Source organism: Monodon monoceros, unplaced genomic scaffold, assembly GCF_005190385.1.
Source record: "Monodon monoceros isolate NGI ecotype Baffin Bay Population unplaced genomic scaffold, NGI_Narwhal_1 Super_Scaffold_21, whole genome shotgun sequence".
Taxonomy (NCBI): Eukaryota; Metazoa; Chordata; class Mammalia; order Artiodactyla; family Monodontidae; genus Monodon; species Monodon monoceros.
Genome location: NW_021703778.1, coordinates 56,614,468 through 56,626,451, shown reverse-complemented (window position 1 = coordinate 56,626,451; position 11,984 = coordinate 56,614,468).

Here is an 11,984-nt window from a genome sequence, read left to right as displayed (position 1 = left end):
CACACACACACACACACACACACACACACACACACACACACACACACTCACTCTCCAGGTGGGTGGACACCACATCTGGCTTGCTCACTTGGGCATATACCATCATTCCTCCCAAAATATCTGACCATCACCATTCTTTCCTGTTGCTTAGATTTTACATTTGCAATCATTTATTTCATGGCCCCCTCTACAGTGAACTGACCAAAACACAATTTCAGCGTTGAAATGTCTCTTAACTGTCTCAGGAACCTCACATGACACATCATGATGTTCTCAACGTATGAACTCAGAAAAGAGCATGTGACATTCTGATCCTGATCACAATCCACTGTGCCCAATCCAGGCCCTCAGGACCTTAGCATTTTACCCTGAGGAGAAACAGACTTGATAAGACAAAAATAACAACCATGGAGAAGTTACATGGGTATCGAAAACGCTATGAGTTCTGAATGTTATCACTGGCCTGCATTGGCTGGCTTCTTTGCTAAGAGGGCACCTGGACACAACTCTGTGCTTGTGTCCCTAGGACAGGGGGATGTTAGAGTGAGGATCTCCAAAAAGCCACTCCTTCATAAAAGCAATGACAACACTGGCAAAAACTGTCAAAATTAACTTTCTCAGAACCCTAGGAATTAACTCACAGACTGCAACAATCTGAAGAACGTTTACTTAAGAAAGACAGCTGAATCTCCATAAGAACAGTGAAAACCAACAGCCTAGCAGCCACTGGAGAGGGCAGAAGGGGTTGGAGCTCTCCTCAAACACCCTTCTTGGAGAATTATCATTATTTGACCTGTTGGGAATTTTCTAAGAAACCTCCTACTTTAGTTCAATAGTATGTAAAACTTTGCTTCCCTATAGCTCTATTCTCTCCTATAATGGTCAGTTTTATGTTTCTGGTCTCCAGTTATCAATCAAACACTAATCTAGGTATTGCTATGAAGGTATTTTGTGGATGCAATTACAGTTCATAATTTGACTCTAAGTAAAAGAGATTATCCCACACCGATGTGCATAGATGTCCAGATTCCCAGGAATCCTTCAGAGCTTTTCAGAACCCTTTATGGATATCTCATTCCCCAGCTTTTCCTTTTGTTTTTTAGTCAGCTTCTTGTTTGCCCCACCTGCTGTCACTACCTCAAGCAGCTGCAATGTTAAACAATTGTACTTGACTCTTTTTGACAAGTGCCCCAGGGAAAAGGTTATTGAAATTGAGTGAACTCTGACTCAGGTGAAATTAAAAAAAAAAAAAAAAAATGCCCTGTAAATGGAGTTTTCATCAGCACCAGCACACTAACTGGTACATGGGAGGCTTTTAATACCCTTTTGTGGATTTAATTAAATCCACAATGGCTACTCACAAACAACACACACACACAAATACACACACATAAATACACAATAGACAGGAGTCAGGAGATATGGGTCCCACTTTTGGCTTTTTTGTGTCTACGATCTTCAACAAGTTTCTCAGACTAATGTGCACACACATCACCTGAGGTTCTTGTTAAAATGCATATTCTGATTCAACCTCTGAAGTGGGATCTGAGATTTAACATTTCCAGCTCCCGGGTGATACACACATTTGATTGTCTCCTCGGCCTATGCCTGACTCAAGGATTGCCCCATCTGTCCTCAGTTCCATAGCATCTATGGCTGCCATATACAGCTGTGCCCATGGGAAGGAGGGGCTGGGAAGTCTTTTTCTTCATATAAAGTCTACTTCCATCAGGCCAAGCCATTGGCTACATACTCTTAGATTTCCTCCTTACATAAATGTTCACTATAAAAAGAATAGAAAGATAATCTAGTCCTTCCTCCAGCAGTGATTTTCAACCAGGCGTGATTTTGCTATCCACGGCAACACCAGCAAGCCAAATTCAGCAACCTATAAAAAGGATGATACACCATGATTGAGGGGGATTTCTCCCGAAAATGCAAGATTAATTTAACATCTGAGTATCAATTCTTAATACAGTAAGGAACAAAATCCATATGATCACCTTAATGGAATGCAGAAAAGGCATTTGACAAAATCCAACACCTTCTCATGATGAAAACTCTCAACAAAGTAGAAGTAGAAGGGAACTTCCTCAACCTGGTAAAACACATCTATGAAAAACTCACGGCTAACACTGTACTTAATGGCAAAAGACTGAATGCTTTCCTCCTAAGATCAAGAACAAAACAAGAATGTATAGGATCATCGCTTCTATTCAAAATTGTACTGGAGTTTCTAGCTAGGGCAATTAGGCAAGAAAAAGAAAAAGGCATCTAGACTGGAAAGGAAGAGGTAAAACTATCTCTGTTCACAGATGACATGGTCTTGTATTTAGAAAATCCTAAGGGATCTACAAAACAATAGAACTAATAAGTAAATTCAGCAAGCTTGCAGGATACAAGATCATTATACAAAAATCAACTGTATTTGTATACACTGGCAATGAACAATCCAAAAATGAAGTGAAGAAAAGAGTTCTATTTACATTAACAACAAAAAGAATAAAATACTTAGCAATAAATTTGATGAAAGTACAAGACTTGTACACTGAAAACTACAACACATCATTGAAAGAAAAATATGATCTAAGTAAATTAAAATATGATAAATGGCAGGGAAGATGAGCACAGGAAAAGATGCTCAGCATCATTAGTCATAAGGAAAATGCAAATCCAACCCACAAGGAAATATTACTTCATGCCTACTAGACTGGCTATATTAAAAAAGATAATAAGTGTTGGCAAAAGATGAGAGAAATTGGAATCCTCCTGCGTTACCAGTGGGGATGTAAGGTACAGCCACTTCAGAAAATGAATTGTCAGTTCCTCGAACTGTAAGTCTTAGAGTTACCACTTGATCCAGCAATTCTACTAGTAGGTATATAACCAGAACAACGGAAAACATATGTTCACACAAAAACCTGTACACAAATGCTCATAGCAGCATTAATCGTAACAGCTAAAAATGTTCATTGTGTTCATTAACTGGATAGATGGATAAACAAAATGTGGTATGTCCAAGTATTGAACCGTTATTCAGCTATAAAAAGAACTGATACATGCTACAACATGGATGGGCTTCAAAAATGTTATGCTAAGTGAAAGAAGTCAGACACAAAAGGCCAAATATTGTATGATTCTATTTATATAAAATGTCCAGAATAGGCAAGTCCATAGAAAAAGAAAGTGGATTAGTGGTTGCCAGGGCCTGAGAAAAAGGGGAAATGGGGAGTGACTGCTAATGGGTACGGGGTTTCTTTGGGGGGGTGATTAGAATGTTCTAGAATTAGACAGTGGTGATGGTTGCACAATATTGTGAATATACGAAAAACCACTGAATTGTACACTATAAAAGGGTAAATTTTATGTGAATTATATCTTAATAATTCTGTTATTTCTAAAATAATGAGGCATGTCGAAGGGCACAGGAGCAGGCTTCAGAAGAGCTCCCAAAGGCTTCAGCTTGAACAATCTGAACTACAAAATAAATAATGAGAGTACTGGATTATAACCCATACAATAAAATAAATATCCATGAGTTTATACTAATATAAATACATAACTGAATAAATAAATTAATGGGAGGAAGGGACAGCCTTTCTCTACAGTAGAATTCCAATTAAAAAAATGTAGGAGAGACTGAAATAGATAATCACCACTAGCCAAACTCCACCCCGCCGTAATAAGTGCTGCAGGCAACAACAATTGATGAATGCTAAAGTCAGTAGGTAAAAGTATGATGAGAAATTGGATACATGCAAAACCTCGAAGTATCTTCCCAGAAGATGCTTACTAATTACAAAGGGGAAAATAGTAACTTTACAGCAGAGAAACCTGACAGACAGCTCCTTAACCAAGAGATCAAAGTTAGCATCACTATTTATAAACCAGGCATATCAACATCAGTACCCCACCCAAAATATATTTCTTCAATCTAATCATGAGAAAGTATCAGACAAACAGAGGAACATTATACAAAATTAACTGGCCAGTACTCTTCAAAAGTGCCAAGGTCGGGACTTCACTGGTGGCGCACTGGTTAAGAATCTGCCTGCCAGTGCAGGGAGCAGGGGTTCGAGCTCTGGTCCGGGAAGATCCCACATGCCACAGAGCAGCTAAGCCCATGCGCCACAACTACTGAGCCTGCGCTCTAGAGCCCGGGAGCCACAACTACTGAGCCTGCGAGCCACAACTACTGAAGCCTGCGTGCCTAGAGCCCATGCTCCGCAACAAGAGAAGCCACGGCAATGAGAAGCCCACACCCCGCAACAAAGAGTAGCCCCCGCTCTCTGCAACTAGAGAAAGCCCGCACGTAGCAATGAAGACCCAACGCAGCCATAAATAAATAAATAAATAAACTTTTTTTTTGTTTTTTAAAGTGTTAAGGTCAAGAAAGACTGAGGAATTGTCACTATTGGAGAAGACTCAGAAGACTTGACAATGAGAGCTCCTGGACTGGATTCTGGACAAGAAAAAGGGTATTAGTAGGAAAACAGTCAAAATTCAAATTAGGTCTTTAGAGTAGCTAAAAGTATTGTGTCGATGTTAGTTTCCTGGCTTCAATAATTGCACTATGGTTATGTAAAATGTGACTATTAGACGTAGCTGAATAAAGGGTAGACAGAACTCCCTGTACTATTTGTGCAACGTTTCTGTAAGTCTCAAATTATTTCAACATAAAAGGTTTAAAAACTTTGCTTTAAACAACTTTGCCCAAATTCATTTTTCTCTGAAAGTGCAGTTGTGGACCCCTTCTTTGCTTTATAGGTTGCTAACAGAGTAACGTGAATAGCAGCAGCCCTGTCACTTACAACAAAGCACCTTGTCTTGGAAACCCTGGGTCTTAACGTTTTCCGGGACACAGCTCCTTAGTTATATACATTTTGACCAGTAGGTGGCAGCACTTGACCAGTTTCTCATCGGCCAAACCCAGGAAGAACGAGCGATGAGTTTGAAGAGAGGGAGGTGAAACAATGAGACGTCCTGGACACAGGAGGTAAAGGTGACATTGTCATTATTTGATGTACAGTCACTCTAGGGTGATCCATTTTTATGGGCACTGAAGTGATGAGGCATGGAGGAAAGAACTTGTAAACAGTGATGTAAGGCTTGGAGGCAAAATCATCCACTCCACCCTATCCCTACTGGCTCCCACCCCAGCCTGGAGCATCAGGAAGAAGCCCTCCACACTGCCTCCACCAGGTGCTAATGCCACACTATTGAAAGGACAACAACGGGTGACTTTGCGAGACTTTTAAAGAATGAATTATAAAGAAACTATAAATCATTAACAGTATAAAAGTTTAATAATTTTAAAATAAGACTGTTTACCAAATTTCTTTTTGGTTTTTCTGAGAATGGTGGGCCTGGAAGGAACTCCACTCATTCTCTTTCTTCTCTCTGCCGACTTCTCTCCCAAACCCCAGAACTGCTCCCATCAGAGTCTAACACCTGACCTCAGTGTCTCAGCCATCTTTTGGTAGTCGCCGAACCCCAGGCGGTCAGGAGAGACCACAGGCAGCAAGTGCCAGAACTAGGACTTCAAGCCAAGACTTCGATGAGTCCATTTCTCCTTCCATGCGGTGGAAACTCATCCTAAGGCCCTGCCTTTCATGTGTGAAGGCGTGGGCTCCCAGGGGACAGGGGTGGGATGATTTCCGGTACTGGGCACCAAGGAGTCCGCGATGAAGCTGAGCTGTGCTAAGATGAACTCTACCTGTAATTGTTAAAACATATATATATTTTGTTGTTGTTGTTGTTTTGTCTTGGTTTTTTTTGGCTGCACGGCATGCGGGATCTTAGTCCCCCGACCAGGGTTCGAACCCGCGCGCCCTGCAGTGGAAGCGCGGCGTCTTAACCACTGGTCCGCCAGGGAAGTCCCTAAAATATATATTTTAATAATACTTTAGATTCTGATTTTTCTAGACCGAGAGCTTTTCTTCCTTATTCCACTATCCAACCTGACTAACCTTTTCTTTCCCCCACTGAAGTGGGAGGATGGATAATGGTTGTGAAACATAAAACCCCAAAATTCTGACCAGGGCTTCCTGCTGCTTCTGAAGCTTCTCAAAGAGTGACCTCAATCACTAGGCCTGAAACCAAACAAACAAGAGAAATCTATTTAAAGATACCCTTCATACCACACCTAATCCATAGTAGCCTACTGCTAATGGACAGATGGACATCATGCTGCCTGCTCGGTGAGCACTCACCACCTGGCCTCCTGCAACTGCGCCCCCCCCCCCCCAGCCTCTTCAGCAAAGCAGCAGGTTAGAAGGATGTGTGGAAGGACATGGCCTTCAGAATCAGCCAGAACCAGCAGGGACGTCAGCCTGAGAGATATTAGGACTGACAAGGATAAGCTTCAGGAATCAGTTCCAGTAGGAGCTGTTCTTGAGTTTCTGGTCCAGTCCAGGTGGAGGCCACCAAGGGCAGCTGTCTCTACGGGAGTCTCAAGGTCTAGTCCAGACCAGCCATCACAGAGCTGGAGGGCCCAGATCACAGGTAATCCATCTCATTGGTGCTGCCTGAGAAAGGACTCCTTACTTAGAATGTCAAGGCGCAGACAATTCTGAGGTCTGTCTGCTTGGGGGACACTGAAGTCCCACACAACTCAGTCCCCGCAGTTCACTTTGACCTACAGCAGACTGAGGCCCAGCGCACAGGTTGCAGTCCCAAGCCTTTTGTGCGGCCTCGGAGCCTCTTGCCACATCTGCAGCTGAATGTGACAGGATGTGGGTAAGAGGGCTTGACGACTGTGATGCAACAATCCCTGGCTTTACATAACACATGCCTGCTCTGCTGAATGTGCAAAACTTAATTCAAGAACTCAACCCCGCAAAGAGGCAGCTCAAGAAAGACAGCTATGCTTGGCTGCAAACAAAGCCCACAGTGCCCTGGTTGCCAGTGGTGACACTTGTTTTAACCAGAACAAAAGTGAAAATGTAGCCCAGCCCTATTATCCTACCCTGATCTGGTAACCTTCATTTTAAGAGCTTCAAGGTCTGGGGGAAGCAAAAAAACAAACAAACAAACAAACAAAAACAGTTTGTTAACTTCAGTACACATCTTTTAATTATTTTATTTATTTATTTATTTTTTGGCTGCATTGGGTCTTCGTTGCTGCCTGTGGGCTTCCTCTAGTTGCAGCAAGCTAGGGCTACTCATTGCGGTGGCTTCTCTTGTTGCAGAACACAGGCTCTAGGTGCACAGGCTTCAGTAGTTGTAGCACGTGGGCTCAGTAGTTGTGGCTTGTGAGCTCTAGAGTGCAGGCTCAGTAGTTGTGACACATGGGCTTAGTTGTTCCATGGCATGTGGTATCTTCCTGGACCAGGGCTCGAACCCGTGTCCCTTGCATTGGCAGGCAGATTCTTAACCACTGTGCCACCAGGGAAGTCCTGACATCTTTTTAAAATAATATTTTTTTATAGTCAAAAGAACATTTTCACATTTAGCCAAATTAAATTATATAATTATATTCCTTAATATATAATTCAAATTCAAATTTCTCAAATTGTCCTTAAAAATGTCATTTAAAGCTGGTTTGTCTAAACTAAGATCCAATATAACAGGATCCTACATTGCACCTGCTCTTATGTGCCTATTGTCTCTTAATCTACAACATTCCCTTTTCTCATGCTACTGACTGACCGTTTGGATATGTGAGGTCAGTTGACCTGCAGAATGCTTGCCTCCTGGGTGTGTCTGATAAATTCTTCTAGATGTGGTTTGCTTGTTTCTCTATCCCTCGACTTTCCTGTAACCTGGAAGTTATACCTAAAAGTTAAAGATTCAGGTGAAACCTGAATCTAAATATATTTTATAAAATGGAGAAAGTGTCCCACAGAAAAGCTGAATGGCATAAGTGACAATCATACATTACGTAAAGTATCACACGTGTATGAAGTGGTACCGCTCAGTTAAGCCACCTTTATCTTAATCTCATGAAACACAAAACCTACTTACTTGTCCATTGTATGGATGGGAATCTACCTTATAATTTTACCCCTAAAATCTTGTAAGTCACAAACATGTGGTCAAATATGACTTAGAAGATAACATAAAAGAAATCAGGAGGGCTTTCCTGGTGGTGCAGTGGTGGGAGTCCACCTGCCGATGCAGGGGACGCGGGTTCGTGCCCCGGTCCGGGAAGATCCCACATGCCGTGGAGCGGCTGGGCCTGTGAGCCATGGCCGCTGAGCCTGCGCGTCCGGAGCCTGTGCTCTGCAATGGGAGAGGCCACAAGAGTGAGAGGCCCGCGTACCGCAAAAAAAAAAAAAAAAAATCAGGAAACACCCCTGTTTTGTCTTGGGAAATGGATCTGTTTCCAGTTTTTGACTCACAGCCCTACCCTGACCCCGATCCTGGTTCTGGTCCCTCTCCAACTCATGCACTTCACGCATGCTCTGCCCGGGCCCTGCCTCAACCCTAACCCCACAGGTGACAGATCAACAGCAGCGACAACAAATCCAGGTTGAAATTCTACCTTGTTCTCACAGTGTACAAGGGCTCCTCATTTGAAAACTTTGTTTACCCCAAATTCTAAGTAATTTCCCATGTTTTGTGGAATAAATCATCTGTTTTACGAGCTTGTGTCTTCCAGAAACAAGCCACCTTAAAGTGATCTCAGCCATTTCTTCTGTTCTAGGAAATGTGAGCCTCTGGGCCTTCCTTAAGACGGGGCAGCTGTGCCCTCTGTGATGGTGATCATGGAACACTGGGCAGCTGCTGGTAAGGATACTCTCCATCTTCATGTGCTAAGTTGCTCTCAGAGTAAATCAGTCTGTAAAACAAAGGTGGCAAGAAGCCACACCTGTGTGCTCACAAGCAGGTGAAAAACTGGTGGTGGGGTGCTGTAAGAGGACACCTATTTTATGTATGCCTGAATATACATGGGCTATTTCTGGAAGGATATATAAGAGTCTGATGAGTATAACTGCAGGGAGACCGAGGGTATGGGGCGGAAGACTAATTTTACTGTATAACCTTTTGCACTATTTGAATATTTTTTACCATGTGCACGTATGACTTTTTCACCAACCACAGTCTTGTTGGTTGTTTGTTTAACGCATTGATCCATAGGGTAACCGTTCTCAGGAGGATTTGCTTTTTCCCATGTCTTCAGCTAAAGGTATCTGTCAGCAATAGCATTTCAGGTGGCTGGTTATCAGGGAAGGGAAGGTATTTTACCCAGAAGAAAGTCTGTCCCAACTCTTCTGAAATTACGATGACAGCTCAGGACAGGCCTCACCACACTTCTGAGAGAAGTGTAGTGGGAGCTATGCTTGTATTTGGGCAGATTTCCAGAAGGAGGATGCCCTGGTCAGCCAGGGGTGGCTGGGCCTTTACTGCCCCTCTGCAGGGTAAAGCCCTGCTCTCCCCCAGCCACAGCAGAGAGAGGTATTTTTAACCTTGGTGTTGGCTTACACGGAGGTTCAGGTATTCTCCAGGGTGTACTGTGAGACAAGAAAGCTGAGATACGACTCTTAGACTCGTTTGCCCTACCTCAGTGTGCTGGTTTTATGCTCCTTGGAGAACTGGACTGTAAAAGCTGTAATAAGTAAAAACTATTTATTATGCTTCCCCCCCAAACCCTTTGGATATCGTCTTTCTTTTGTTTCTGACAAAAGAAAGTGCAGGGATGGCAGCTCACCAGACCCCCCCCCACCCCCGTGGGAAAAGGAACGGAAAAATTACCTCCATATCATCTTAGCTACACCAGGAAGACAAACCAGATGTGGGTCTGTTACAGAAGAACTAGAATCACAGGTAGGCTATTTAGGTCCTCTTCCGAAGGTGGTGTGCATTCGTCATAAGATCTAATGGCACATGCATGAGAAATATCAAGTCAACAGGAAATTGATCGTGGTGTCTATGAGATGAAGACAAAAGTTGAAGCACGTGTGTTACACAGAAAGAGTCTTAGGAAATTGAAGGATAGTGAAATTTTTTCTCACCAAATGAGAGAGTGAAGGGATACTGATTTACAGATTTATTAACAAAATAGGGATACAGACATATCACTTAGGTGAACATATATCCCTGTAAGCCACTAGTGACACAGGTGCTGGGCTAGATAGGAGCTTGTCTGGGCCCATTTGGAGATAATCACTCCTTGCCTCAGGAGAAAGGAAGGTAAACTTAAGCAGGTAGTGAGTTTGTTTCGAAAAAGAAACAATAGGAAGTTATAAACCTATAGAGACCACCAAAATTCTGATTACAAGGCTATGTGATCCTTTAATTCCACAGCCTTCCAGAAAATGGCACCCCTTGAAGAATCTAAATCAAATTCAGTGCCAGATTTTGTGGTTCACACTGGTCTAAGGATAAGCTTGCTCCTAGCCGTCTTTCAGATCGTGGTAAACTAAGCCCTGGCTGCGCTCGTGTCACTGACGTGGAATGCTCCCAGTTACGAGCCAGGGCAGGATAATATATACTGTCTAGCTCTCTGTCTTGTTCCAGGTTCCAAATGCCTCTTTGGAACCCCTCAAGGAGTCCTCAGGGCTGGAAGGGAGGAAGGTCACTTCCAGTCTTCCAAGGCACCTCAGAGAGGTAGCCTTGGTACCGAGCTGTTCTCAGCTGTGGCCCCTCTCCATCTCTCAGCTCCATTCCTGCTTCCCAACTGCTCATCCCTCTTCTTCATGTTGGGTCTTATCTCTTAGCTTTTTAAAAATCAAACTCTAGAATCATAAAATAATTTTGACCATGTGGCTATATAACTATTAAATTTTTATATTCCCCCTAACTCTTTTTTATTCCTTCAGCAATATGAAATGACACAGTTGATGAAAGAAACCTGAAATCTCAGTAAATTTAAAACCCAGAATTCATTTATAGACTAAGTCCCCATATTGCAAGGGACTTCATGTGGTTACAGTCTAATATCTATTGCCACACAGACTTAACAATCTTGGTTCTTCTGTCTTCCTTCTTAATTGGAAGAGGAATCTGGAAGTCATTGCCAAATAGGCTGCATGAGTTACAACAGGTGACTGTATTTTCCTTTCTGGTGTGAGGCAGTGCAAGATAAATTTAGTTTCTATTATTTTTACTGTTTCTCAGGAAAAGCAGGACTTGCAAAACAGCTTAGGTTTACAGATCTGATTTACTTCAATTTTCATTTCCTTCAGGGTTGTTTCTAAGGAATAACGGAAGGTCTGTTCATCAACTCCTCAAAGACTCAGTGAATCAGACCTCAAATGTGATCTTTTTGTTGTTAAAACATATTTGGACCACTTAATAGCCACAATCATTTCTATGGCTCATGTAGTCTGTTCAATGTAGTATTGACAGCTTTTTGGTCCTTTGTTTCTCATTTTATATTCACTCATTTCATAAACATGAAATCATTGCCTGTGGTATCTGGGATTGCCTTACGAGCTGTGGGAGAGAAGAAGCTATAGGATTTGACCTCTGATTTCAAGGAAGTAGTTGGCAACTAATTCTAAGGTAGCATAAATGGCAAAGAATAAAGTATGTATACACGCTAAGAGTTTAAGGAAGGGAGCGATTACTGTGGGAGATAACTCAAGAAGATGTAGAAGAAAAGAACATGGAAGTTGGTACTTAAGAAAACAATAGAATTTGAGGCACTGCTGGCAGTATGGCAGACTAGATGCTCTGAATAGATCCTCCAACAAAACAACTAGACCTGCAATGAAATATACTCTCCTTTGCATCTGTGAGCTTTTAGGAAGTAAGGGAAATTTCCCTGGAGCAGAGATTAAAATGCTGGCTGAAACCAGAGTGGTGAATAATAAGCACACGGGAGGAAAACTGCAGCTACCCCAAGGGCAAATCCTAATGAAGGCGCTGTGGGGCCTGTATCAGTCAGCTCAGGCTGCCATAACAAAATACCACAGGCTGGGAGGGGGCTGAAACACAGAAATTTATGTTCTCACAATTCTGGAGGTCAGAAGTCCAAGATCTAGGTGCTGACAGGATTGGGTTCTTCTGAGGCCCCTCTGCTTGGCCTGAAGATTGTC